The 27,121-nt window shown below is 46.3% G+C and overlaps 6 non-coding genes and 6 pseudogenes across 6 annotated transcripts; all 12 read left to right on the forward strand.

The window, feature by feature from the left end:
* The first annotated feature begins 454 nt into the window (after positions 1–454).
* LOC120922065 lies at positions 455–585 on the forward strand (annotated as a pseudogene).
* A 2,140-nt stretch (positions 586–2,725) lies between these two features.
* On the forward strand, positions 2,726–2,911 carry LOC120922115. The gene has a single exon (XR_005745080.1). It is a non-coding gene; the product is annotated as a U2 spliceosomal RNA (small nuclear RNA).
* An 849-nt stretch (positions 2,912–3,760) lies between these two features.
* Positions 3,761–3,891, forward strand: LOC120922067 (annotated as a pseudogene).
* A 1,015-nt stretch (positions 3,892–4,906) lies between these two features.
* On the forward strand, positions 4,907–5,082 carry LOC120922117 (annotated as a pseudogene).
* Positions 5,083–5,931: 849 nt separating this feature from the next.
* LOC120922106 lies at positions 5,932–6,122 on the forward strand. Its single transcript, XR_005745071.1, has one exon. It is a non-coding gene; the product is annotated as a U2 spliceosomal RNA (small nuclear RNA).
* Positions 6,123–12,480: 6,358 nt separating this feature from the next.
* On the forward strand, positions 12,481–12,651 carry LOC120922061 (annotated as a pseudogene).
* An 849-nt stretch (positions 12,652–13,500) lies between these two features.
* LOC120922062 lies at positions 13,501–13,604 on the forward strand (annotated as a pseudogene).
* A 1,028-nt stretch (positions 13,605–14,632) lies between these two features.
* LOC120922111 lies at positions 14,633–14,816 on the forward strand. Its single transcript, XR_005745076.1, has one exon. It is a non-coding gene; the product is annotated as a U2 spliceosomal RNA (small nuclear RNA).
* A 2,948-nt stretch (positions 14,817–17,764) lies between these two features.
* Positions 17,765–17,977, forward strand: LOC120922116 (annotated as a pseudogene).
* An 849-nt stretch (positions 17,978–18,826) lies between these two features.
* LOC120922107 lies at positions 18,827–19,017 on the forward strand. Its single transcript, XR_005745072.1, has one exon. It is a non-coding gene; the product is annotated as a U2 spliceosomal RNA (small nuclear RNA).
* An 849-nt stretch (positions 19,018–19,866) lies between these two features.
* LOC120922108 lies at positions 19,867–20,057 on the forward strand. The gene has a single exon (XR_005745073.1). It is a non-coding gene; the product is annotated as a U2 spliceosomal RNA (small nuclear RNA).
* Positions 20,058–25,856: 5,799 nt separating this feature from the next.
* On the forward strand, positions 25,857–26,045 carry LOC120922120. Its single transcript, XR_005745082.1, has one exon. It is a non-coding gene; the product is annotated as a U2 spliceosomal RNA (small nuclear RNA).
* The last annotated feature ends 1,076 nt before the right edge of the window (positions 26,046–27,121 follow it).

Genomic DNA, 27,121 nt, shown 5'->3' on the forward strand with positions numbered 1-27,121 from the left:
AAAAGTCTGCTGTGGCAAGGGTTTTTTATTTTTATCCGGAGGATCCCTTAGTCTTTGACTCCCTCTAGTGGCCCTCGATTTTCTTCCACGTTATGTTAACTAAGTCCACGTTATGCTAACTAGGAGGCCGGCCCATGCAAATGATTTTCCTTGTTGAACGTGAACGAGGAGCAACGACAAGCACCTGAACGTGTGCAATTCTTATTTTGGGATGACTGAGGGTCATGACTGGGCTCCAGCAGTGTTGGGCAGGTGTCAGAAAAGGGTGGATTGTCCAGTAGACAGGGGGTCAGGCCTGTAGACCAGCGACACCCGTCTGGCTGAAGATTCACACCTCCGGACAGCCTAGACTGGGGGGAAGGGCGCTTGCCGGGTACAGGCAAACGGGCAACTCTCAGCGAGCCCTCCGGTGGGGCCAGAAAGCCGCTCGCTCGGAACAGAGAATAATTGGGTTATCGCTTCTCGGCCTTTTGGCTAAGATCAAGTGTAGTATCTGTTCTTATCAGTTGCCAATAGGTGGTGCTAAGCTGACTGTCCCCGGTACCCTGTGGCAGGGGGAAAGGGATGGCAGTCGGCGGACGCTAAGCCTGTTGGTGTGGAGGTGGAAGCCTTCTGATTTGGACAGAGAGGCATGAGGTCGAAGCCAAGAGGCCGGGTCCCTGGCCGTTGGCCTGGATTTGGTGGTAACTGCCCCAGTCAGTTGTTCTGGAGGGAACCCTTGCTTCTCCTTTAACCGGGAAGGAGCGGGTAGTACTTCCAGAATGTGATTAGGTGGGAGAGTTAGGGGTTGTGGGTGGAGTCTGCGTCAGTAGGCTCTCCCCAATCTCTTCTCCCACCTTCCTGGCTGGGAAGGGTGCTGCCGGTCCGGACCGGGGGCTAGGGACCGTTGAAAAGCCCGTGGAGATTGTGCCCCTGGAGTGGCAGTCCAGGGGTGCCATACATTGCACGAGTGTTTGAGGGGCACTCATCGTGTGGCACCTTCAGGTCACTGATCTCCACAACACACTTTTCACACCTGCCGCTTGGGCCGGGCCTTTTGGCTAGGACCAGTGGAATTTTTGTTTCCTGGCCGGAGGGCCGGCCAATGTATTTCACATTGGTCACTTTCCTCACCTTCCCATCTTCCTTTTCCCCACCTTCTTTTATTTTTTTTCCCCGTGTGTTGTTTTGTTTGTCACTCTTTTTGTTGGTGCTTGCACTTTATGTGTGGCGAGTAGGGTGCTGGTCCTCGGGCCGGTCTCTGAAAGTCTTGGGAGTTGGTGGACTCGGCCTTCTGGTTAGGTTCACCGGCTCTCATGGGGTCTCCCTTCGGGGGAGCCTCACCGAGGAGGGTTCTGTTTCGGCAGTCCCTCTGAGGATGTTGGGTCCTTGTGGCTTCGGCTGCTTGGACCAAGATGGGTCCTTGTGGCTTCGGCTGCTTGGACCACAGTTTACTCTTTTCCCTGCCAGGAGCCTAACGCCCCGGGGGATCAGAGACGGGTCCTTTTCGGAGGACCACTGACGTATGCACCCGTCGCAGTTTTTTGTGATGTCACTCTTTATGTGTGTGCACATTTTTCCCTGCACCGGGTGGAGTTTTTGGGTTGTGTTTTGCACGCCACAGGCTTTTCAACAGAAAAATCTGTTCTTATCAGTTTTCGGAGGAGCGCTGAAGCACTTCTTTAGTAGAGGGCTGAAGCAATCCAAAGATGTGATAGGCACCTGGAAGGATGGTTTCAGCAGGGGCTATGCTTTTGCTACCCGACTGTACTGGGGGCAGGCCACTGGTCGAGTCTGAGCCATCTGGAAGGGTGCTCCTGTTTGAGAGCAGAGAGGCATGAGATCTTGGCGGAAGGCCGGGGCCCTGGCCTTCTGGCCTGGATTTGATGCGGTTCCTAACCCGCCTTACCAGTTTCCTTGAGAGGGAAAGCGGAGCTGCGCAGCTAGTACCTCTCGGGTTTAATTAGGTAGGGAGCGAAAGAGGTGCGCCTCCGGTAGCTCCTGATCCTTTCTGGTGGAGGTGGGAAGGGGGCCGTGGCTGTCCGGGCCGTGGACCAGGGTCCATTGAAAAGCCTGTGGAGATAGTGCCCCTGGAGTGGCAGTCCAGGGGTGCCATACATTGCACTGAGTGTGTGAGGGACACTCAACGTGTGGCACCTTTTTGGTCACTTATCTCCACACACACTTTTTTAGCACCTGCCTCTAGGGCCAGGCCTTTTGGCTAGGACCAGAGGAATTTTTGATTCCTGGCCGGAGGGCCGGCCAATGTATTGCACATTGGTCACTTTACCTCACTCTCCCATCTTCCTTCTTCCCCACTTTCTTTTTATTTTTCCCCGTGTTTGTCTAGTTTGTCACTTATTTTTGTTTGGTGCACTGCACTTTATGTGTGATAAGTAGGGTGCTGGTCCTCGGGCCTGCCCTGAACGTCTTGGGAGTGGGTGGACATGGCCTTCTGGCTTAGTTCGCCTGCTCTCATGGGGTCTCCCTTCGGGGGAGCCTCACTGTTGTGTCCGTGCTGGCTTCGGCTACATGGGCCTTGGATGGGTTCATGTGGCTTCGGCTGCATGGACCACTGACAACCTCAGTCCCTGTCAGGAGCCTTGCGCCCCGGGGGATCAGGGTCAGGCCCTCTTCGGAGGGCCTATTGACGATGCACCCGTCACAGGTTTTTGTTGCACCTCCTTATGTGTGTGCACTTTTTCCCTGCACCGGGTGAAGTTTTTGGGTTGTGTTTTGCACGCCACAGGCTTTTCAATAGAAAAAAAAAAAAAAAAAATCTGTTCTTATCAGTTTAATATCTGATACGTCCCCTATCTGGGGACCATATATTAAATGGATTTTTAGAACAGGGAGATGGAAGAAGAGCTTGCTCTGTCCACTCCACGCATCGACCTGGTATTGCAGTACCTCCAGGACCGGTGCACCCCTCTCTTACGCAGTGTCAAAAAATAGATTTAACTGGAACATCATCCAACTTGTTTGTTTTGTGTGTTCTTGTTGCTTGCTGCTGACAATGTTTCTTGCTTAAACTCGGTTCCGTGCTATAATAAACTGGCATTTAACCCTTGTGTCTTTGTCTTCATTGCTTCTTGTCTGTCACTTTCTTGCCAAATGCCACTACTTGATCAAGTTACCTATACAGCAACACCTAGATTTAGTCAGGGCATCCAATTTTCGACAAGTCAGCTAGTGTTCTACTCCTCGCTCTCTCTTTCCTAAGGCCCAAAATGAAGCCTTCGATAAGCAGTGACTACTCTGCTGACAAAAAAGGGGGCTGAATTTGCTCCATTGCTGTCTGCCTTGCTGCATGCAGCAGCTAGCTAGAAAAGTCTGCTGTGGCAAGGGTTTTTTATTTTTATCCGGAGGATCCCTTAGTCTTTGACTCCCTCTAGTGGCCCTCGATTTTCTTCCACGTTATGTTAACTAAGTCCACGTTATGCTAACTAGGAGGCCGGCCCATGCAAATGATTTTCCTTGTTGAACGTGAACGAGGAGCAACGACAAGCACCTGAACGTGTGCAATTCTTATTTTGGGATGACTGAGGGTCATGACTGGGCTCCAGCAGTGTTGGGCAGGTGTCAGAAAGGGGTGGATTGTCCAGTAGACAGGGGGTCAGGCCTGTAGACCAGCGACACCCGTCTGGCTGAAGATTCACACCTCCGGACAGCCTAGACTGGGGGGAAGGGCGCTTGCCGGGTACAGGCAAACGGGCAACTCTCAGCGAGCCCTCCGGTGGGGCCAGAAAGCCGCTCGCTCGGAACAGAGAATAATTGGGTTATCGCTTCTCGGCCTTTTGGCTAAGATCAAGTGTAGTATCTGTTCTTATCAGTTGCCAATAGGTGGTGCTAAGCTGACTGTCCCCGGTACCCTGTGGCAGGGGGAAAGGGATGGCAGTCGGCGGACGCTAAGCCTGTTGGTGTGGAGGTGGAAGCCTTCTGATTTGGACAGAGAGGCATGAGGTCGAAGCCAAGAGGCCGGGTCCCTGGCCGTTGGCCTGGATTTGGTGGTAACTGCCCCAGTCAGTTGTTCTGGAGGGAACCCTTGCTTCTCCTTTAACCGGGAAGGAGCGGGTAGTACTTCCAGAATGTGATTAGGTGGGAGAGTTAGGGGTTGTGGGTGGAGTCTGCGTCAGTAGGCTCTCCCCAACCTCTTCTCCCACCTTCCTGGCTGGGAAGGGTGCTGCCGGTCCGGACCGGGGGCTAGGGACCGTTGAAAAGCCCGTGGAGATTGTGCCCCTGGAGTGGCAGTCCAGGGGTGCCATACATTGCACGAGTGTTTGAGGGGCACTCATCGTGTGGCACCTTCAGGTCACTGATCTCCACAACACACTTTTCACACCTGCCGCTTGGGCCGGGCCTTTTGGCTAGGACCAGTGGAATTTTTGTTTCCTGGCCGGAGGGCCGGCCAATGTGTTTCACATTGGTCACTTTCCTCACCTTCCCATCTTCCTTTTCCCCACTTTCTTTTATTATTTTTCCCCGTGTGTTGTTTTGTTTGTCACTCTTTTTGTTGGTGCTTGCACTTTATGTGTGGCGAGTAGGGTGCTGGTCCTCGGGCCGGTCTCTGAAAGTCTTGGGAGTTGGTGGACTCGGCCTTCTGGTTAGGTTCACTGGCTCTCATGGGGTCTCCCTTCGGGGGAGCCTCACCGAGGAGGGTTCTGTTTCGGCAGTCCCTCTGAGGATGTTGGGTCCTTGTGGCTTCGGCTGCTTGGGCCAAGATGGGTCCTTGTGGCTTCGGCTGCTTGGACCACAGTTTACTCTTTTCCCTGTCAGGAGCCTAACGCCCCGGGGGATCAGAGACGGGTCCTTTTCGGAGGACCACTGACGTTTGCACCCGTCGCAGTTTTTTGTGATGTCACTCTTTATGTGTGTGCACATTTTTCCCTGCACCGGGTGGAGTTTTTGGGTTGTGTTTTGCACGCCACAGGCTTTTCAATAGAAAAAAAATCTGTTCTTATCAGTTTAATATCTGATACGTCCCCTATCTGGGGACCATATATTAAATGGATTTTTAGAACAGGGAGATGGAAGAAGAGCTTGCTCTGTCCACTCCACGCATCGACCTGGTATTGCAGTACCTCCAGGACCGGTGCACCCCTCTCTTACGCAGTGTCAAAAAATAGATTTAACTGGAACATCATCCAACTTGTTTGTTTTGTGTGTTCTTGTTGCTTGCTGCTGACAATGTTTCTTGCTTAAACTCGGTTCCGTGCTATAATAAACTGGCATTTAACCCTTGTGTCTTTGTCTTCATTGCTTCTTGTCTGTCACTTTCTTGCCAAATGCCACTACTTGATCAAGTTACCTATACAGCAACACCTAGATTTAGTCAGGGCATCCAATTTTCGACAAGTCAGCTAGTGTTCTACTCCTCGCTCTCTCTTTCCTAAGGCCCAAAATGAAGCCTTCGATAAGCAGTGACTACTCTGCTGACAAAAAAGGGGGCTGAATTTGCTCCATTGCTGTCTGCCTTGCTGCATGCAGCAGCTAGCTAGAAAAGTCTGCTGTGGCAAGGGTTTTTTATTTTTATCCGGAGGATCCCTTAGTCTTTGACTCCCTCTAGTGGCCCTCGATTTTCTTCCACGTTATGTTAACTAAGTCCACGTTATGCTAACTAGGAGGCCGGCCCATGCAAATGATTTTCCTTGTTGAACGTGAACGAGGAGCAACGACAAGCACCTGAACGTGTGCAATTCTTATTTTGGGATGACTGAGGGTCATGACTGGGCTCCAGCAGTGTTGGGCAGGTGTCAGAAAGGGGTGGATTGTCCAGTAGACAGGGGGTCAGGCCTGTAGACCAGCGACACCCGTCTGGCTGAAGATTCACACCTCCGGACAGCCTAGACTGGGGGGAAGGGCGCTTGCCGGGTACAGGCAAACGGGCAACTCTCAGCGAGCCCTCCGGTGGGGCCAGAAAGCCGCTCGCTCGGAACAGAGAATAATTGGGTTATCGCTTCTCGGCCTTTTGGCTAAGATCAAGTGTAGTATCTGTTCTTATCAGTTTAATATCTGATACGTCCCCTATCTGGGGACCATATATTAAATGGATTTTTAGAACAGGGAGATGGAAGAAGAGCTTGCTCTGTCCACTCCACGCATCGACCTGGTATTGCAGTACCTCCAGGACCGGTGCACCCCTCTCTTACGCAGTGTCAAAAAATAGATTTAACTGGAACATCATCCAACTTGTTTGTTTTGTGTGTTCTTGTTGCTTGCTGCTGACAATGTTTCTTGCTTAAACTCGGTTCCGTGCTATAATAAACTGGCATTTAACCCTTGTGTCTTTGTCTTCATTGCTTCTTGTCTGTCACTTTCTTGCCAAATGCCACTACTTGATCAAGTTACCTATACAGCAACACCTAGATTTAGTCAGGGCATCCAATTTTCGACAAGTCAGCTAGTGTTCTACTCCTCGCTCTCTCTTTCCTAAGGCCCAAAATGAAGCCTTCGATAAGCAGTGACTACTCTGCTGACAAAAAAGGGGGCTGAATTTGCTCCATTGCTGTCTGCCTTGCTGCATGCAGCAGCTAGCTAGAAAAGTCTGCTGTGGCAAGGGTTTTTTATTTTTATCCGGAGGATCCCTTAGTCTTTGACTCCCTCTAGTGGCCCTCGATTTTCTTCCACGTTATGTTAACTAAGTCCACGTTATGCTAACTAGGAGGCCGGCCCATGCAAATGATTTTCCTTGTTGAACGTGAACGAGGAGCAACGACAAGCACCTGAACGTGTGCAATTCTTATTTTGGGATGACTGAGGGTCATGACTGGGCTCCAGCAGTGTTGGGCAGGTGTCAGAAAGGGGTGGATTGTCCAGTAGACAGGGGGTCAGGCCTGTAGACCAGCGACACCCGTCTGGCTGAAGATTCACACCTCCGGACAGCCTAGACTGGGGGGAAGGGCGCTTGCCGGGTACAGGCAAACGGGCAACTCTCAGCGAGCCCTCCGGTGGGGCCAGAAAGCCGCTCGCTCGGAACAGAGAATAATTGGGTTATCGCTTCTCGGCCTTTTGGCTGCGATCAATCTGAGGAAACTCGGCTTGGTCGGTGGAAGGAAGTCGGTGGACCACCCCTTTGGGGTATCCAGCGACACTACGCACAGAAAATGGCGAGAAGGATGCTACCCAAATCCTTTCGATTAGTCTTGGGACTAGATGTACGACGGAAGATTACGGTGAAGACAGTTATCGAGGAGTACCTGATGAACGAACTAAAAATAGCGGTAAGCGATATCTATGCTTTGCAGGACTTCCCTGCGACAGGAATTTATGATGTTTCTTTCCATTCTGAGGACACATGCTTAAGAGCATATGAAAGATACCGAAAGAAGGTGGGTACCGGCTTATGGGAAAGTGTGGAGATTGAACCCCTTTTTGACGCAGAGAAAAGAGATGTGGTAGTTCATCTGTATAATCCCTATTTGGAACAGGAGGTGGTGAGAATCTTTCTTTTGAAGTTTTGTTCTTATGTTGACAATGGTGTTAAAATTAAAAATAATTATGGCATATACCGCAGTAAGATCAAATTCAAAGTGAAATTTAAGAAGGATGAGAATGATGCATATACTCTTCCTCCACCTTTCTTTTCAGTGGCTGGGGAGAGGTGTACGTTATTTTTTTCAGGACAACCCCCCTTTTGTAGAACCTGTTTTCAATATGGCCATGAGAAACAGGACTGTAATGTACTAATGAGATGCAGGCAATGTGGTTCAGAAAATCATATGGCTAGAGATTGCACAGAGGCTAGAAAATGTGATTTGTGTGATAGGACTGATCACCTGGCAAGGGACTGTCCTGAAAAGGAGAGAACGGGGTGCAGGATTTTTTCCTTTGCGGATGCTGTAAGAGGAGGGAGGACAAAGGGTCCTGTGATCTCTAAAGAGGTTCTTGATGCATGTGCAAAATATGCAGACAGAGCCGCGGCAACGGATAGAGCCCTTGGGCTAATCTTAGAACATGGGGTGAAGGAGACTGAGCTCCCGATGGAGGAGGAGATATGTGTGAGCACAGAAGTCCCCCCGGAGACAGACAATGTAACCGCAGCTGGAAGGAGGGATGGCACCGGGACGCTGGAGGTGGGCGTGGTCGCGGCCGCCTCGTGTGCTGACGCTGTCCCTATGACAAGCTGTATTGTAGACCAAGAACAGAAAAATGACGGTGGAGGGGGCGTGGCGGAGGCAGGGATTATGCAAATGACGGTGCTTCAAGCCAACTTAGTGAGAGAAAAAGAAATAAAACGGGCAGCAGTAGAAAGTAAAAAACGTGATGCATTAGATAAAGGAGTGGAAGGTGCAGAGATGGAGGTGACGGAGGGAGATGGTACTGGTGAAGAAATTAACCCAGTGACTGCTGGAATGAAGGACGCAGATTGGGGAACAAGAATGGAGATGGAAGATAGTAACCCAATAACTCCTGGGCAGAGAGCCTTTGAGAGTGACGAGGAGTGTGAATCAAAAAAAAGCAAGAAAGCGAGAACGGAAACAGAACGGTTGATGGGGATGGTTTCCTCATCAGATGAGGGGGATTCCCCTGATTCTCCGCTTTCACCTGCAGTGGCAGCAAGGAGAGGATGGACTGGTGCTGGAGGGGATATAACATAAAAATGCTAAATTTTTATTTGTTGCTGGTTGTTGCGATAATGGCAGTGATAATTGCATCCTTGAATGTCCGTTCGATTGGAGCTAGGAGTAGGAGGGCTGTAATTTTTGATTTTTTGTCACATTTGAATCAAGATATTATTTGTCTGCAAGAATGTGGAATAAAGTTTCCACCTGGAAAAAGTGAGTGGAAGGGGGAGGCAATTTGGTCTCCAGCCGGTGACAATAAAAATTGTGGTGTGGGCATTTTAGTTAAAAACAACAAAATCAAGGTGGTTGATTATAAAATTTTGATTCCAGGTAGATGCCTGGTTGCTACGTTGGAAATAGCAAATTTTTGTTTTAGAGTGATCAATGTTTACGCCCCAGCAGGGAGACCGGAGAGAATAAGCTTCTTGCAAAACCTACAGATGCATTTGACAGGAAGAATCCCAACAATGGTGGTGGGGGATTTTAATACTGTAAGGGAATGCTCTGATAGAGTGGGTGGAGGTGGTGGAAGTTTGGATGGATCAAGCACCATTTTGAACAATATTATTTTAGACTTTGAGTTACGAGATGTGGGAAAAAGTATAGGTTTAGCAGAGGATAAATTTACTTTCTTCTCGGAAACCGGGAAAACGAAGTCACGGATAGATTTAGTATTGTGTTCAAAGACTTTGATATACAAAGATTTTGTTTCTTTTGAAGCCTTTTTCTCAGATCATAGAGGGATACAAGCTGCCTTTTTGTTGGAAAGCTCGGTCAAACTCGGTAGAGGGTTGTGGAAACTAAACAACCTTTTATTAGAGGAGGAGGAAATTAAAATGGACTTCTTTCGGTTTTACAAACATCTAGCACAAAGGAAGAGTAACTTTGTGTGCTTACTGGAGTGGTGGGATTGGACCAAACGCAGAGTGGGCCAGTTTTTCAAAGCATGGGGAAGGAGGAGGGCAAGACAAAAGAAAGAGGTTTATGAGAAATTGGGATGGAGGTTGAAGACTCTACAGTTGCTAAAAGAAATGAATAAAGATGTGGAAGAAGATCTAAGACTGGTGAAAGAAGAGAGGAAAGTGTTCATGAATGAAAAAAGGAAAAATATTGTTTTCCAAGCAAAGATCCAACACATGGAACAAGATGAGAAATGTACAAGATATTTCTTCAAGAAAATGTGTGGAAAAAAAGATGTGTTGGCATCTGTAAATGTGGAAGGTAGGAAGGCGGAAGGTGAGGAGGTAAAAAAAGAAGTGGAACTCTTCTTTAGAACCCAATTTAAAGGGTATGAGGTAGAAGAAGAGGAAGAAATGAAGACTTATTGTGAGGTGTTGGACACAAGTCTAGGAAGAGAAGAAAAGGAGTGGCTGGAGAGAGAAGTAAATGACGTTGAAATTAAAGAGGCCTTTACAGGAATGTCAAAAAACAAGACACCTGGGTGCGATGGCCTGGCAGCAGAATTTTACTTAGCCCTTTGGGAAATCATTGGCCCGGATGTCTGTAAAGTAGTTAAGGAGGTGTTTGGTGAGAAAAGGTTATCAGACTCAATGAAAGAGGGAGTAATATCTTTAATACACAAAAAAGGAGATAAAGGAGACTTGAGGAACTGGAGGCCGATAACCCTCTTAAATGTCGACTATAAGGTTATAGCCAAGGTGGTGGCGAACAGACTAAAAGAAGTGCTGGGCAAGGTGATAGGACCATGGCAGACTTGTGCCTTGCAGGGGAGGAAAATTACAGACAATTTAATTTTGTTAAGAGATATTATTTCATATGTTGGGAAAAATCAGAGGCCATTGGTGGTGGAATCCCTAGATTTGGAGAAGGCTTATGATCGAGTGTCGCACGTTTTCATGTGTCAGGCGATGGCAAAGCTGGGAATTCCGGTAAACCTACTAAAGGTAATTGAATGTTTTTATGACGGTATCAGAAGTCGAGTGCTGGTGAATGGTTTATTAAGTAAGCCGTTCCCAATAAAATCCGGAGTAAGACAGGGGTGCCCGCTGTCACCTCTTGCATTCATCTGTACAATAGAACCATTATTAAAGAGCATTCAAAAAGAGAAAATATGTAAAGGTTTTTTTGTTCCAGGAGGAGGCGGTAGAGTGGTTAAGACCATGGCCTACATGGATGATGTAGTGGTGGTGGGTTCATCCCAAAGGGAGGTAGATAGAACTTGCTTAGTAACCGACCTATATTGTATGGCCTCTAAGATGAGGGTCAATTGGAACAAAAGTGGGTTGTGTAACCTAGGCACAGAAATATGTTTAAAGAGTGACAAGTTGGAAATCAAAAAAGAAATAAAAATCTTGGGTATCATCTTTGACAAAACCTTGAAAGGAAAACAGTCCTATGAGGAGCTGCTTGGAAAAGTCAAAAGAAAGATAGATTTCTGGACATTAAGAGACCTGACCTTGAGAGGTAAAGTTTTGGTGTTAAGAGCAGTGGTGTTACCTTTGATACTGTACACAGCAGTGATTATCCCCATGGGGAAAATATGGACAATGAAATTGAACAAAATTCTGTTTTCCTTTTTTTGGGGCTCCAAAATGGAGCGCATTGCGCGAGAAGTGGTTAAGAAACCATGCCGTTTTGGGGGTTTGAATTTCCCGGACCTAACTAAGTTTACCAATATGCATTATTGGTTGGTAGTCTTTAATGCATTAACGGCTGAAGGAAGGACAGCGGAGATGATGAGGTATATGGGAGGATGGACCTTCAGAAGATTGGGATGGTGCGGCGTAGACTTGGGAAAACCCCTGTTGTTTATCCCATCTAGTCATTATAAAATCCTGGAAAAAATAAACACGGAGTATGGATTACAAGAGTTGGGATTGGATGGAGGAAACAAAAAAAAGCTCAAGGAAGGTATCTTTAAAGGAGATATTGTTACTAATATCCGTGGTCTGAGGTCTTCAGAGGCAGTTAAGACCTGGAATGCCTTAGAAATGGAAGGTGTTACTAATAGACAAAGGGATGTGACCTGGCTGGCATTACAGGAAGGGTTGTCAACCAGAGTTTTCCTGAAAAGTAGAGATCTGACCCGATCGGATAGGTGCCCTAGAGCAGGATGTGGAGGAGAAGAAAACGTGAGACATGTTTTTTGGGATTGTGAATATGCCAAAAAAGTGAGAGTTTGTTTTGGCGATTTTTTGAACTATGTGTGTAAGAGCAAGATTACATACATGAGTTTGCTAACCGGTGTTGGATTAGGGAAGGTGGAAGGTAAAGATTTGAGTTGGTTGTGGTGTTTTATTTTTAAGGAGGTCCTATGGGACATGAGAAACCAACTCGTGATAAGGAAGGAAGAGTTGGAGGTTGAACAATGTTGTAAAACAATATTAACAAAATTACATACGGCCTTTTTGTATGATGTGAAGGTGTTGGGGGAAGTGAAGAGTAGACGGATATGGAGAAGAGGAAGGTGGAATGAGTTTGTAAGGGTAGGTGTAGGTTGAGACATGAGTGGTTAGAGTAGGTGTAATTGTGTTGACGTCTAAGGATGGAAGGAAGTAAGTGGTCCTTTTGAAAGTAGAGGGTGAGGGGGACATTAGGTGATGAATGAACGTACATCGGTGATTTTGAGTTTTGGGTGTGGGGATTAAAGATTAGCTTACCCTTTGTTATGATTTCAAAGGTAAGGATGTTTAGAAATTAGGTAGAGACAAAAAGTCTGTGATACATGTATAAGTTCAGGTGTTTTGTGTTGTATGTCTAGAAGTTAAAAGAGTGTAGGTTTTTTAGAATAGGGAGTTAGGATAGGATGAAAGTTTATTGTTTTATTATTTTGGTATGAAAGTACTATGATGATGAAGAGATATGTACTGATGGTGTATACCATGACAGTAATGTTGTTAAGTACGAAAAATCTTGTTTCTGAATAGTAAAAAAAAAAAAAAAAAAAAAAAAAGAAAAAAAAAAAAAAAAAAAAAAAAAAAAAAAAAAAAAAAAATCTGTTCTTATCAGTTTAATATCTGATACGTCCCCTATCTGGGGACCATATATTAAATGGATTTTTAGAACAGGGAGATGGAAGAAGAGCTTGCTCTGTCCACTCCACGCATCGACCTGGTATTGCAGTACCTCCAGGACCGGTGCACCCCTCTCTTACGCAGTGTCAAAAAATAGATTTAACTGGAACATCATCCAACTTGTTTGTTTTGTGTGTTCTTGTTGCTTGCTGCTGACAATGTTTCTTGCTTAAACTCGGTTCCGTGCTATAATAAACTGGCATTTAACCCTTGTGTCTTTGTCTTCATTGCTTCTTGTCTGTCACTTTCTTGCCAAATGCCACTACTTGATCAAGTTACCTATACAGCAACACCTAGATTTAGTCAGGGCATCCAATTTTCGACAAGTCAGCTAGTGTTCTACTCCTCGCTCTCTCTTTCCTAAGGCCCAAAATGAAGCCTTCGATAAGCAGTGACTACTCTGCTGACAAAAAAGGGGGCTGAATTTGCTCCATTGCTGTCTGCCTTGCTGCATGCAGCAGCTAGCTAGAAAAGTCTGCTGTGGCAAGGGTTTTTTATTTTTATCCGGAGGATCCCTTAGTCTTTGACTCCCTCTAGTGGCCCTCGATTTTCTTCCACGTTATGTTAACTAAGTCCACGTTATGCTAACTAGGAGGCCGGCCCATGCAAATGATTTTCCTTGTTGAACGTGAACGAGGAGCAACGACAAGCACCTGAACGTGTGCAATTCTTATTTTGGGATGACTGAGGGTCATGACTGGGCTCCAGCAGTGTTGGGCAGGTGTCAGAAAGGGGTGGATTGTCCAGTAGACAGGGGGTCAGGCCTGTAGACCAGCGACACCCGTCTGGCTGAAGATTCACACCTCCGGACAGCCTAGACTGGGGGGAAGGGCGCTTGCCGGGTACAGGCAAACGGGCAACTCTCAGCGAGCCCTCCGGTGGGGCCAGAAAGCCGCTCGCTCGGAACAGAGAATAATTGGGTTATCGCTTCTCGGCCTTTTGGCTAAGATCAAGTGTAGTATCTGTTCTTATCAGTTTTCGGAGGAGCGCTGAAGCACTTCTTTAGTAGAGGGCTGAAGCAATCCAAAGATGTGATAGGCACCTGGAAGGATGGTTTCAGCAGGGGCTATGCTTTTGCTACCCGACAGTACTGGGGGCAGGCCACTGGTCGAGTCTGAGCCATCTGGAAGGGTGCTCCTGTTTGAGAGCAGAGAGGCATGAGATCTTAGCGGAAGGCCGGGGCCCTGGCCTTCTGGCCTGGATTTGATGCGGTTCCTAACCCGCCTTACCAGTTTCCTTGAGAGGGAAAGCGGAGCTGCGCAGCTAGTACCTCTCGGGTTTAATTAGGTAGGGAGCGAAAGAGGTGCGCCTCCGGTAGCTCCTGATCCTTTCTGGTGGAGGTGGGAAGGGGGCCGTGACTGTCCGGGCCGTGGACCAGGGTCCATTGAAAAGCCTGTGGAGATAGTGCCCCTGGAGTGGCAGTCCAGGGGTGCCATACATTGCACTGAGTGTGTGAGGGACACTCAACGTGTGGCACCTTTTTGGTCACTTATCTCCACACACACTTTTTTAGCACCTGCCTCTAGGGCCAGGCCTTTTGGCTAGGACCAGAGGAATTTTTGATTCCTGGCCGGAGGGCCGGCCAATGTATTGCACATTGGTCACTTTACCTCACTCTCCCATCTTCCTTCTTCCCCACTTTCTTTTTATTTTTCCCCGTGTTTGTCTAGTTTGTCACTTATTTTTGTTTGGTGCACTGCACTTTATGTGTGATAAGTAGGGTGCTGGTCCTCGGGCCTGCCCTGAACGTCTTGGGAGTGGGTGGACATGGCCTTCTGGCTTAGTTCGCCTGCTCTCATGGGGTCTCCCTTCGGGGGAGCCTCACTGTTGTGTCCGTGCTGGCTTCGGCTACATGGGCCTTGGATGGGTTCATGTGGCTTCGGCTGCATGGACCACTGACAACCTCAGTCCCTGTCAGGAGCCTTGCGCCCCGGGGGATCAGGGTCAGGCCCTCTTCGGAGGGCCTATTGACGATGCACCCGTCACAGGTTTTTGTTGCACCTCCTTATGTGTGTGCACTTTTTCCCTGCACCGGGTGAAGTTTTTGGGTTGTGTTTTGCACGCCACAGGCTTTTCAATAGAAAAATCTGTTCTTATCAGTTTAATATCTGATACGTCCCCTATCTGGGGACCATATATTAAATGGATTTTTAGAACAGGGAGATGGAAGAAGAGCTTGCTCTGTCCACTCCACGCATCGACCTGGTATTGCAGTACCTCCAGGACCGGTGCACCCCTCTCTTACGCAGTGTCAAAAAATAGATTTAACTGGAACATCATCCAACTTGTTTGTTTTGTGTGTTCTTGTTGCTTGCTGCTGACAATGTTTCTTGCTTAAACTCGGTTCCGTGCTATAATAAACTGGCATTTAACCCTTGTGTCTTTGTCTTCATTGCTTCTTGTCTGTCACTTTCTTGCCAAATGCCACTACTTGATCAAGTTACCTATACAGCAACACCTAGATTTAGTCAGGGCATCCAATTTTCGACAAGTCAGCTAGTGTTCTACTCCTCGCTCTCTCTTTCCTAAGGCCCAAAATGAAGCCTTCGATAAGCAGTGACTACTCTGCTGACAAAAAAGGGGGCTGAATTTGCTCCATTGCTGTCTGCCTTGCTGCATGCAGCAGCTAGCTAGAAAAGTCTGCTGTGGCAAGGGTTTTTTATTTTTATCCGGAGGATCCCTTAGTCTTTGACTCCCTCTAGTGGCCCTCGATTTTCTTCCACGTTATGTTAACTAAGTCCACGTTATGCTAACTAGGAGGCCGGCCCATGCAAATGATTTTCCTTGTTGAACGTGAACGAGGAGCAACGACAAGCACCTGAACGTGTGCAATTCTTATTTTGGGATGACTGAGGGTCATGACTGGGCTCCAGCAGTGTTGGGCAGGTGTCAGAAAGGGGTGGATTGTCCAGTAGACAGGGGGTCAGGCCTGTAGACCAGCGACACCCGTCTGGCTGAAGATTCACACCTCCGGACAGCCTAGACTGGGGGGAAGGGCGCTTGCCGGGTACAGGCAAACGGGCAACTCTCAGCGAGCCCTCCGGTGGGGCCAGAAAGCCGCTCGCTCGGAACAGAGAATAATTGGGTTATCGCTTCTCGGCCTTTTGGCTAAGATCAAGTGTAGTCTCCACTGCCTGATTCTTGGCCAAGAGGTGTCTGGGGTACCCGGAGGTCGGCCTTGGGGGGAGCGTCCCTTTTCGGAGGGCCCCCCCTTGCTGCTATTGGCCCGAGGCTTAGTCCCCAGACAACGAGAGGCGATCCCCTTACCCACCTTTCCTTTGTGGGCTGGTGTGGTGTTATGGTGTCAGGATGGTGGTAGCTCCTGATGCCCCCAACACGATTCGGCTGGTCGTTACCGAGCGGAGAAGGGCGGATGTTGGACTGTACTTTGTACAGAAGACCGTGTTTGAGGAACTTTTTGGGATGACACGGGAGAGTATCTTTTGCGTGCAATGCTTTCCGTCCAGTGGGTTCTATGATATAACCTTTTTGACGAAAGCTGATATGCAGACATGTTGGTTAAGACAAGCGGAGAAGGCGGGAGATCCAATCCTGGAGGGTATGACCTTTTTGTGCGGCGAAATCAAGACGCGTGTGCCCCTGACGGTGCACATGTATAATCCGTTTGTGAAGGATGAGGAGATTAGGGTTTTTCTTTCACGTTATTTTGAGGTTGTGTCGGCAGGGTCAAAGCAAACCAATATTTTTGGTACATTTAATGGGCACAGGAAGTTTTGGGTTCAGTTCAAAGAGGATTCGGCAGGAATTGGCGGGGTAAGACACCCACCACAGGCCTTCTCCATAGGGCCCAATAGGGGCTACCTGTGGTACCCCGGGCAGCCTGTTTTCTGCAGGTTCTGCTTCTCTTTTGGTCATACCAAGGAGGACTGCCAGGCAGGACAGGTCTGCCGCAACTGTTTTAAGACCACCCACAAAACGGCCGAGTGTCCCGAAGGTAAGAAATGCCATTTGTGTGGGGGTGAGGACCACCTGGCGAGGGCATGTCCCCAGATGTCGCGCAACAGCAGGGCGGAGAAAATGCCAGGGCCAAGCAATCCGGCAAAGGAGGGAGGTGCTGCACCTGTGATCTCCTATGCGGAGGCGGTGAAGGGGAAGAAGCAGTCCAATGATCCCTTGGAGGCATTGGGCCAGGCTATCGCTGACCTTGCTGGGTATGAGGCACAAGGCCCGGAGCCTGGATTGCTCTCTGATGAGGCCGGGGCGGGTAGGGTCCCCTCAGATGGAGGTGGGCCTGATAACCTTGCGGCTGAGGGGGAGCAGCAGGCAGATGGAGGTGGTGAGTGTGGTCCTGTTGAAGGTGTGGAGGAGGATATGGACCAGGAACAGGACTCTGGGGAGCAAAGGGCAGCTGGCTCCGAGTCTGTTTGCCCTTCACAGGCCATTGGGGAGTTCCCAAGTGAGGCGGAGCCTTCACCGGTCGGTCCGGACAGTGAGGCAGGCGGTTCAGAGGAGTCCTTCACCAGTGCGGGCCAGGTGGAGAACCTTCAGGCTGTCATGGGGTACCGCAGGAGCTCTAGGATGAAGGAGTTTGAGGCAAAGATGGTGGGTGTCCTAAAAAAGAAAAAAAAGGGGAAGGCTAAGGGAAAGTAGTATTTTGATTATTATTTTTGGTTTGCTTTGACCCTGCCTTTCTTTTTTTGGGAGGGCTGGGTTTTGTTTTTGTTTCTGTGTTTTTCGTTTGGAGGGAAAGGGTGGTAATGTCTTATGGGGGAGGGGGGTAGGGGGTAATGCTGGTGGTAGTGGGGGGGAGTCAGGGAATGAGTTAAGGGATATGTTTTATTTTATTTAAGTTAGTTGCCTAAAGTTTCGTTGTTTTTTGGAATGTGTTTTTTTCTAATATATGCCTAATATGTGCTTTTTTGTTTCTTTCAGGGTTCGGTGAAGGGCAAGCGTGAAGGGATAGGAAAGGATTGAACTGTGTTATTGTAGGGATAGGGTGGAGGGATAGAATGCTTTTTTAATTTTGCATATGTAAGTAAGGGTGGTTGTGGGATTTTCTGTTGGGTTTTTTGTATCTGTTATTTATTGTTTTGTTTATTACAAGTTTTCATTTGATAGTTATGGAAAAAGCTATATTGTTAATATTAATTTGATATATTTTTTTTGAAATTGCTACATTGTAAAGTTTCCTTTGATGTTGTTATGTTGTAAATATTCTTTTGAGAAAATGCTTTTATATTATGTTTGTATCTGTTGAAATTTTTAAAAAAAAAAAAAAAAAAAAAATCTGTTCTTATCAGTTTAATATCTGATACGTCCCCTATCTGGGGACCATATATTAAATGGATTTTTAGAACAGGGAGATGGAAGAAGAGCTTGCTCTGTCCACTCCACGCATCGACCTGGTATTGCAGTACCTCCAGGACCGGTGCACCCCTCTCTTACGCAGTGTCAAAAAATAGATTTAACTGGAACATCATCCAACTTGTTTGTTTTGTGTGTTCTTGTTGCTTGCTGCTGACAATGTTTCTTGCTTAAACTCGGTTCCGTGCTATAATAAACTGGCATTTAACCCTTGTGTCTTTGTCTTCATTGCTTCTTGTCTGTCACTTTCTTGCCAAATGCCACTACTTGATCAAGTTACCTATACAGCAACACCTAGATTTAGTCAGGGCATCCAATTTTCGACAAGTCAGCTAGTGTTCTACTCCTCGCTCTCTCTTTCCTAAGGCCCAAAATGAAGCCTTCGATAAGCAGTGACTACTCTGCTGACAAAAAAGGGGGCTGAATTTGCTCCATTGCTGTCTGCCTTGCTGCATGCAGCAGCTAGCTAGAAAAGTCTGCTGTGGCAAGGGTTTTTTATTTTTATCCGGAGGATCCCTTAGTCTTTGACTCCCTCTAGTGGCCCTCGATTTTCTTCCACGTTATGTTAACTAAGTCCACGTTATGCTAACTAGGAGGCCGGCCCATGCAAATGATTTTCCTTGTTGAACGTGAACGAGGAGCAACGACAAGCACCTGAACGTGTGCAATTCTTATTTTGGGATGACTGAGGGTCATGACTGGGCTCCAGCAGTGTTGGGCAGGTGTCAGAAAGGGGTGGATTGTCCAGTAGACAGGGGGTCAGGCCTGTAGACCAGCGACACCCGTCTGGCTGAAGATTCACACCTCCGGACAGCCTAGACTGGGGGGAAGGGCGCTTGCCGGGTACAGGCAAACGGGCAACTCTCAGCGAGCCCTCCGGTGGGGCCAGAAAGCCGCTCGCTCGGAACAGAGAATAATTGGGTTATCGCTTCTCGGCCTTTTGGCTAAGATCAAGTGTAGTATCTGTTCTTATCAGTTTAATATCTGATACGTCCCCTATCTGGGGACCATATATTAAATGGATTTTTAGAACAGGGAGATGGAAGAAGAGCTTGCTCTGTCCACTCCACGCATCGACCTGGTATTGCAGTACCTCCAGGACCGGTGCACCCCTCTCTTACGCAGTGTCAAAAAATAGATTTAACTGGAACATCATCCAACTTGTTTGTTTTGTGTGTTCTTGTTGCTTGCTGCTGACAATGTTTCTTGCTTAAACTCGGTTCCGTGCTATAATAAACTGGCATTTAACCCTTGTGTCTTTGTCTTCATTGCTTCTTGTCTGTCACTTTCTTGCCAAATGCCACTACTTGATCAAGTTACCTATACAGCAACACCTAGATTTAGTCAGGGCATCCAATTTTCGACAAGTCAGCTAGTGTTCTACTCCTCGCTCTCTCTTTCCTAAGGCCCAAAATGAAGCCTTCGATAAGCAGTGACTACTCTGCTGACAAAAAAGGGGGCTGAATTTGCTCCATTGCTGTCTGCCTTGCTGCATGCAGCAGCTAGCTAGAAAAGTCTGCTGTGGCAAGGGTTTTTTATTTTTATCCGGAGGATCCCTTAGTCTTTGACTCCCTCTAGTGGCCCTCGATTTTCTTCCACGTTATGTTAACTAAGTCCACGTTATGCTAACTAGGAGGCCGGCCCATGCAAATGATTTTCCTTGTTGAACGTGAACGAGGAGCAACGACAAGCACCTGAACGTGTGCAATTCTTATTTTGGGATGACTGAGGGTCATGACTGGGCTCCAGCAGTGTTGGGCAGGTGTCAGAAAGGGGTGGATTGTCCAGTAGACAGGGGGTCAGGCCTGTAGACCAGCGACACCCGTCTGGCTGAAGATTCACACCTCCGGACAGCCTAGACTGGGGGGAAGGGCGCTTGCCGGGTACAGGCAAACGGGCAACTCTCAGCGAGCCCTCCGGTGGGGCCAGAAAGCCGCTCGCTCGGAACAGAGAATAATTGGGTTATCGCTTCTCGGCCTTTTGGCTAAGATCAAGTGTAGTATCTGTTCTTATCAGTTTAATATCTGATACGTCCCCTATCTGGGGACCATATATTAAATGGATTTTTAGAACAGGGAGATGGAAGAAGAGCTTGCTCTGTCCACTCCACGCATCGACCTGGTATTGCAGTACCTCCAGGACCGGTGCACCCCTCTCTTACGCAGTGTCAAAAAATAGATTTAACTGGAACATCATCCAACTTGTTTGTTTTGTGTGTTCTTGTTGCTTGCTGCTGACAATGTTTCTTGCTTAAACTCGGTTCCGTGCTATAATAAACTGGCATTTAACCCTTGTGTCTTTGTCTTCATTGCTTCTTGTCTGTCACTTTCTTGCCAAATGCCACTACTTGATCAAGTTACCTATACAGCAACACCTAGATTTAGTCAGGGCATCCAATTTTCGACAAGTCAGCTAGTGTTCTACTCCTCGCTCTCTCTTTCCTAAGGCCCAAAATGAAGCCTTCGATAAGCAGTGACTACTCTGCTGACAAAAAAGGGGGCTGAATTTGCTCCATTGCTGTCTGCCTTGCTGCATGCAGCAGCTAGCTAGAAAAGTCTGCTGTGGCAAGGGTTTTTTATTTTTATCCGGAGGATCCCTTAGTCTTTGACTCCCTCTAGTGGCCCTCGATTTTCTTCCACGTTATGTTAACTAAGTCCACGTTATGCTAACTAGGAGGCCGGCCCATGCAAATGATTTTCCTTGTTGAACGTGAACGAGGAGCAACGACAAGCACCTGAACGTGTGCAATTCTTATTTTGGGATGACTGAGGGTCATGACTGGGCTCCAGCAGTGTTGGGCAGGTGTCAGAAAGGGGTGGATTGTCCAGTAGACAGGGGGTCAGGCCTGTAGACCAGCGACACCCGTCTGGCTGAAGATTCACACCTCCGGACAGCCTAGACTGGGGGGAAGGGCGCTTGCCGGGTACAGGCAAACGGGCAACTCTCAGCGAGCCCTCCGGTGGGGCCAGAAAGCCGCTCGCTCGGAACAGAGAATAATTGGGTTATCGCTTCTCGGCCTTTTGGCTAGATCAAAGGACTCCCGCGCGTGACCGGTTTTTCGGGGATCAGCGGGCCAGGCCTCTGAGCCTGGCCAGGTGAGCATATCACTTTTGGGGGTTCCCCCTGAAAGGAGAAGGTTGAGAGCGAGAGAGGTTTCTCCATGGAGAGAAGGCCTATGATTTGCATATAATTTGCATATCATTAAATCAGTAATGGATGACAATATCCATTATACTTCAGCGGCCCATGAGGTGCGCTTCCGCAATGCGGTTAAAATTGAAATTGAAGGAGAATGCAAAGAAGAAGACTGTGCTATGTTGGTCATGGGAAAATTATTGTCTGTATGCGGTGTGCAAGGAGAAGAATTGCTATGTATGGCAGAATATCGTAACCAGGGAGTGGTGGAGGTGGTTTTCAATTTATATGGAAATTATCAGGATTTCAAGAAGAAGTGGCAAGAGAAGAAAAATGATCCTGAGATGAAGAGATTCAGTGTGGAATTTCTTCATCGCAACCCATGGAAGATGGTCACTGTCATGATGTATAATCCATACGTGACTACTAGTGAAGTGACAGATTTCTTGAAGATTGAATGTGAGGAAGTAGAATTCGTAAAGAAAATTAAAAATAGTGTGGGTGTTTGGTCCGGTAAAAGACTGTATAGGTGCAGATTTTATGTGAACGAGTTCGCTGAAGACAACTTGGAACATCTAAAACAGACTTTCCAAATAGGTCGTAATAGGGGGTTCCTGAAGTATTCAGGGATGCCTCCCTATTGCTGGAAATGTGCTGATAGAGGACATACAACAGCAAAATGTGATCTCTTGACAAGATGCAGGAATTGTAATGGATTGGGACATACATTGGAGAACTGCACGTTTCCCAAGAAATGTACGCATTGCCAAGGTACGGACCATCTGTATGAAGAATGCCCGACCAGAGTGAAAACGTTCGCTGAGAAAGTGGTTGGAACCAAAACGGGAAAAAAACTGAACTTGCCTGAAGACGAGGATGTCCTAAGGCAAGTAGTGGAGATGGAAAAGGAGCTGGGTAAGGAGAAAGAACCAGAACATGCTGAAGGTGAAACTGAACGAGTTGAACCAAATGTGATGGCAGAGAAGGAGAGTGAAATGGTGGTGGAGGAAAAACCTGTGGAAAAAGAGATGGACTATCAGTCTGAGAAGGAGGCAAGACCACAGGAAGAACCTGAAGAGGAGGGGGCAAAGAAGAGGAGGAAAGTCAACCCGAGTACTGATACAGTAGAGGATCTGTTTGGACCGGCGGAGTCACCGGATTCCTATTCCTGGATCCTGGATGTGGCAAAGGAGGAGGATGAAGGAAGCTCAATAACATCAGAGCCAGTCGTTAGAAAGCTTCATGATGGCAGTGAGGATGATCCTGGTTAGCCAAGAAGTGAGCTGGCGTCTCACACTACTCTAATTTATAGGAATGCAGTTGAGAGTGGCATCACTTAATGTGCGATCCATCGCAAATGGCCGACGTAGAATAACAATTTTTGATTTCTTTTCTACAATCCAAGCGGATATCTTTTTGTTACAGGAGTGCGGAGTGGAATTTAAGTTGCATTATGATGATTTGGAAAGGGATTGGAAGTATGGCCAATCTTTATGGTCAGGGGAAAATGGAGTTAAAAATTCTGGTGTTGGCATCTTGATCAAAAATAAGGATGTCGAAATCATTTCTGTTACTCATATTGAGCCGGGAAGAGCTATTTTGGTTAAAGTTTTGTTTATGGGGAAGGAAATTAAAATAATTAATATATATGGCTCAGTAAGGAAAAATGAGCGATGTGATTTATTTGAAAAATTAAAATTATTTTTAATGGGTCAGGAGCCAGTTTTAGTTATGGGGGATTTTAACTGTATTTTACGTCCGGGTGATAGGAGTGGAGATAACTCTTTAGATAAATCATCAAAAATTTTGGGTGAAATGTGTGAGGACTTGAGACTGCAGGATGTATGGAGTATTGTGGGCAATGACAGCAACAGATTTACATGGCAAAGTACAATTACAAAGTCACGGATTGACCATTGTCTGATTGCAAATGGTGTGAATGCGGTGAGTTGGGAGTTGTGTGATAATTTATTTTCAGATCATCGGTTAATTTTAGTTCAGGTAAATGTGGAAGGATGTGTGTCTGTGCAAAGGGGCTTATGGAAGTTGAATGTGTTGTTATTAGAGGATGAGAGGATGGATGAACTGTTTCGTGTATTGTATGTGAGATGTGTGAGGGCTAAAAGAGGGTTTTCGAATGTGTTAAAATGGTGGGACTGGTTCAAAGTACAGTGCAAAAACTTTTTCATTAGATTTGGAGTCAGAAGGAGAAATGAACAAAGGAAAAAATACTTTATTTTGAACACAAGATGGCAGTGTTTGATCAAATTAAAGGACATTGGTGTGGATGTGAATGATGCAATGGAGAAAGTGTGTGAGGAAAGAAAAAAATGGATAAATGAGAGAGGGAAAGAAATTATATATAGAGCGAAAGTTGAGGAGTTAGAAATGGATGAGAAATGCACAAGATTTTTCTTCAAAAAGTGTGTGCAAAAGAAAAGTGTGATTAAAGAGATGGATGGATGTAAGGAAATGGATGGGATTTTGAAGAAGGTTTTTGATTTTTATCAGTTTCTTTTTTCTAAGAAAAAAATTGATTCTTCTTTTTATCTTGATTTTTTGGAAAAATTGGATGGGAAAGTGGAAAGGAGAATGTATGGAAGTTTAACTGAGAGAGTGACGTGTGCAGAGTTAGAGATGATTGTGAAAAGTATGGCTAAAGGGAAAACACCAGGGTGTGATGGTTTGAGTGTAGAGCTTTATTTAAAGTTTTGGGATTGTGTGAAAGAGGACTTGTGTGAAATGGTGAATTATGTGTTTGAGTGTGGTGAATTATGCGAATCGCAAAAGGATGGAGTGGTGACTCTGATCTTCAAAAAAGGTGATCCAACTGATATTAAAAACTACAGACCTATAACACTACTCAACGTGGACTATAAAATTATAGCTAAGTTGTTGGCGTGTAGATTAAAGGAGGTGGTCAAATGTGTGGTAGGTGAGAGTCAAGTGTGTGCTGTGCCTGGTCGGAGTGTGTGGGAAAATTTGATTTTGGTGAGAGATGTTGTGAGTGATGTGTTGGATAGGAATGGTGGAGTGGCATTACTTTCTTTTGATTTTGAAAAAGCGTATGATAGGGTGAGTCATGAATTTATGTTTTTGGTAATGGAACGAATGAACTTTCCGAGAGAATTTGTAGGTATGGTGAAAGTGTTGTATAAGAATGTTTTTTCACGTGTGCTGGTGAACGGTGCTCTAACGGAGAAAATTAATATTAACTCTGGTGTTCGACAAGGCTGCCCTTTATCACCTTTATTATTTATTTGTTGCATAGAGCCGTTAGTGGTGAGTCTGCACAGAGAAAGAATAATCCGTGGAGTGACTATACCAGGAAGTGGTGGAAGGGAAGCAAAAGTTTTGGGCTACATGGATGATGTGGTTGTTGTGTGTAAGGATGTGAGATCAGTGAAGAGAGCAGTGTTTGTGGCTGAGTGTTTTTGTTCTGCGTCTGGCTTTAAAATAAATTTGGACAAGAGTGTGTGTTGTGGATTTGGTAATTGGAGTGTGTGTGAAAGTTTGAAAGTGAATGTAATTAGAGAGGAAATAAAAATTCTGGGAGTTGTTTTTGATCAAAGGAACAATGGTGTTAAAAGTTGGGAAGGTGTGTTTGATAAGGTTAAGAAAAAAGTGGCCTTCTGGAAATTTAGAAAATTAACCTTTGTTGGGAAAATATTAATAATTAAAGCTATTATTTTACCATTGTTACTTTATACCGGTTTAGTTTTCTACCCTGGAGAGTTGATCTTGAAAAGAATCATAAGGGAACTCTTTATGTTTATATGGGGTGCAAAAATGGAGAGAGTGAAGAGAGAGGTGTTATGTAAAGAAGTGAATAAAGGAGGAAGGGGGATGCCTGATGTGAGATTGTTTTTGAGTGTGAGATATCTTGGAATGATTGTGAAAATGAGTGGGAAGGAGACATTAACTGGATGTATGATTCGGTATGGTGGTGGTAAGATTTTAAGAAGATACAAATGGGTGCCTGTTAATTTGAATGTGCCTTATACAGAGATTTTGAGTTGTCATTATAAAATTTTGTTCAGATTTATTAAACGTTATAATTTACAGGAATATGATGTGGAGGAATTAAAAGATCCTAAGAAGGTGATCAAAAAGATTTTGAGTCTTCAGTATGTAGAGATGGTGGATAGGTACAATGAGAGGGTGTCAAGGAATATTTGGAATATGGTTGTTAACAAGAATCTGACAAATAGCCAAAGTGATTTAGGATGGCAGATAGTGCATGAATGCTTACCTGTGAGAGCGTTTCAATATAGAAGAGGATTACTCCGATCTGGAAGGTGCCCTAGGTTCCCTTGTGGCAACGATGAAACGGTAATGCACTTAATGTGGAACTGTATTTTTGCACAGGATTTCTGGAAAAGAGTGGGTGACATCTTGAGAGTGGTAACAGGAATGGCACGTTTGAGTTTTGACAGAGTGGTGTATGGTGTTAATTTAGGTGTAATGCAAGATAAGAAATGGGTTGCGTGGAAAATTATTAGTTCTGGAAAAGAAGTGTTATGGATGTGTAGATGTATTTTAGTTAATAAGAGAGAGATTGTAAGTATAGATGAATGTGTAAAGTTTTTGTTGTCTAAAATGCATATATATTTTTTGTGGGATTTGAAACGTATGGGTGAGAGTGCGAAGGATGTGTGGAAAATAAGTGAGTGGTATTTGTTTAAATAAAATATACAACTTTAAAATTTAATATACAAAATACAATAATAATTAAAAAATTATTAATGCCAAACAAATGATGTAAATATGATCTCAACATAAGGAGTTCTTCAGTGAAGTTTTGTCTTGACGTTGAGAAAAATCATGAAATAAGCTGATGTAAAAAAAAAAAAAATCTGTTCTTATCAGTTTAATATCTGATACGTCCCCTATCTGGGGACCATATATTAAATGGATTTTTAGAACAGGGAGATGGAAGAAGAGCTTGCTCTGTCCACTCCACGCATCGACCTGGTATTGCAGTACCTCCAGGACCGGTGCACCCCTCTCTTACGCAGTGTCAAAAAATAGATTTAACTGGAACATCATCCAACTTGTTTGTTTTGTGTGTTCTTGTTGCTTGCTGCTGACAATGTTTCTTGCTTAAACTCGGTTCCGTGCTATAATAAACTGGCATTTAACCCTTGTGTCTTTGTCTTCATTGCTTCTTGTCTGTCACTTTCTTGCCAAATGCCACTACTTGATCAAGTTACCTATACAGCAACACCTAGATTTAGTCAGGGCATCCAATTTTCGACAAGTCAGCTAGTGTTCTACTCCTCGCTCTCTCTTTCCTAAGGCCCAAAATGAAGCCTTCGATAAGCAGTGACTACTCTGCTGACAAAAAAGGGGGCTGAATTTGCTCCATTGCTGTCTGCCTTGCTGCATGCAGCAGCTAGCTAGAAAAGTCTGCTGTGGCAAGGGTTTTTTATTTTTATCCGGAGGATCCCTTAGTCTTTGACTCCCTCTAGTGGCCCTCGATTTTCTTCCACGTTATGTTAACTAAGTCCACGTTATGCTAACTAGGAGGCCGGCCCATGCAAATGATTTTCCTTGTTGAACGTGAACGAGGAGCAACGACAAGCACCTGAACGTGTGCAATTCTTATTTTGGGATGACTGAGGGTCATGACTGGGCTCCAGCAGTGTTGGGCAGGTGTCAGAAAGGGGTGGATTGTCCAGTAGACAGGGGGTCAGGCCTGTAGACCAGCGACACCCGTCTGGCTGAAGATTCACACCTCCGGACAGCCTAGACTGGGGGGAAGGGCGCTTGCCGGGTACAGGCAAACGGGCAACTCTCAGCGAGCCCTCCGGTGGGGCCAGAAGGCCGCTCGCTCGGAACAGAGAATAATTGGGTTATCGCTTCTCGGCCTTTTGGCTAAGATCAAGTGTAGTATCGACTGCCTGATTCTTAGTCAAGAGGTGTCTGGGGTACCCGGAGGTCGGCCTTGGGGGGATCGTTCTCTTCGGAGAGCCCCCTCTTGCTGCTATTGGCCTGAGGCTTAGTCCCCAGACAACGGGTTGCGATCGCCTCGCCCTACCATCCATGTGGTGGGGGTGGGATCGGTGGGCGAGAGGATGATTG

Source organism: Rana temporaria, unplaced genomic scaffold, assembly GCF_905171775.1.
Source record: "Rana temporaria unplaced genomic scaffold, aRanTem1.1, whole genome shotgun sequence".
Lineage (NCBI taxonomy): Eukaryota > Metazoa > Chordata > Amphibia > Anura > Ranidae > Rana > Rana temporaria.